At 64.9% G+C, this 1,283-nt stretch overlaps 1 protein-coding gene across 1 annotated transcript in view; it reads right to left on the reverse strand.

The window, feature by feature from the left end:
* ZNF518B (zinc finger protein 518B) overlaps window positions 1-385 on the reverse strand; it is a 14,880-nt gene extending 14,495 nt beyond the window's left edge. The window contains exon 1 of the mRNA XM_010857268.1: window positions 283-385. The gene's annotated coding sequence lies outside the window, so the exon portion shown is untranslated. The remainder of the gene's footprint in view (window positions 1-282) is intronic.
* Between the last annotated feature and the right edge of the window lie 898 nt (window positions 386-1,283).

Raw genomic sequence — 1,283 nt, forward strand, 5'->3', positions numbered from 1 at the left:
GTCCAGGCCGCCGCCCCCTCCTCCTCCTCCTCCGCGCCCAACCCGAGCCCCCGGCCGCCTCGCGTCTGCCCCGGGGCCTCCGGCCACAGACCCCCGGCCGGGCGGCCCCGGGCACGCGGGGGCCAAGCCCCCGCACCTCCCGGCCCCGGCAGCCCGCGCCCGGCACGGCCTCGTCCGGACCCTGCAATCCGCGCGGCCCCCCGGCCTCTCTCCGCACCCTTGGGCCCGCTCCACGCATGCGGGACCCGGCACCCTCGCGCCTCCACCGGCTCAGTCACTCACCGGGCCGGCTGGTTTGGGTCCCGCGGAGAGTGGGAGGGTATCTACACCCCCAGCGCCAGGCCGCCGTTGCCGCCGCCTCCGCCGCGCCCGCTGTAGGTCCCTACTCGGGGGGCGGAGCCCGGCGACGCCGCGCGTGCGCAGTGCGGCGCGGAGGCCCGGTCGGAGCGCGCCCGGCGCCCGAGGTCCCTAAGGCTGCGCCCTTCCCCGCCGGCTCACAGATCTCCGCGGAGCATCCTCGGGGCAGCTGAGCTCAGCGTTCGCCCTGAGAACATCTACATCCACTGCGGTGCGGTATCACGCTGGGCCCCGGGAGCGGCCCGCCCCCGCCAAAGGACACCCGGTCGCGCTTCTACATCGTTGGCCCAAGACTAGCGGTCGTGGGCCCAGAGGAAGGCCTTTGCTCCCTGCCCTCGTGGAGCTTCAAGTCCAGGAGCAGCAAAGGAGCTCCCGTCTTCAGCCTTCCAAATTCTCTCTCTCTGTGTCTCTCTTTCTTGAAAGCCGCCGTGAAGAAACTAGCCTTGGAAGACCCAGGTTCGAATCCCGACTCTGGAAACTTCTTTGCATCCTCGCCGCGGGACCTTGGACGAAGAAGTCCCTGGACCTCTCGGAGTCTCGGTATTTGCTTTTCCAAAGATGGGGAACATCAGACCCGAAACCCAGTTTCAGTTTCAGTTCAGTCGCTCAGTCGTGTCCAACTCTTTGCGACCCCATGGACTGCAGCAAGCCAGGCGTCCCAGTCCATCACCAACTCCCGGAGTTTACCCAAACTCATGTCCATCGAGTCAGTGATGCCATCCAACCATCTCATCCTCTGTTGTCCCCTTGTCCTCCTGCCCTCAATCTTTCCCAGCATCAGAGTCTTTTCAAATGAGTCAGCTCTTAGCATCAGGTGGCTAAAGTATTGGAGTTTCAGCTTAAACATCAGTCCTTTCAATGAACACCCAGGACTGATGTCCTTTAGGATGGACTGGTTGGATCTCCTTGCAGTCCAAGGGATTCTC

This window comes from Bison bison, unplaced genomic scaffold (assembly GCF_000754665.1).
Source record: "Bison bison bison isolate TAMUID 2011002044 unplaced genomic scaffold, Bison_UMD1.0 scf7180017864379, whole genome shotgun sequence".
Taxonomy (NCBI): Eukaryota; Metazoa; Chordata; class Mammalia; order Artiodactyla; family Bovidae; genus Bison; species Bison bison.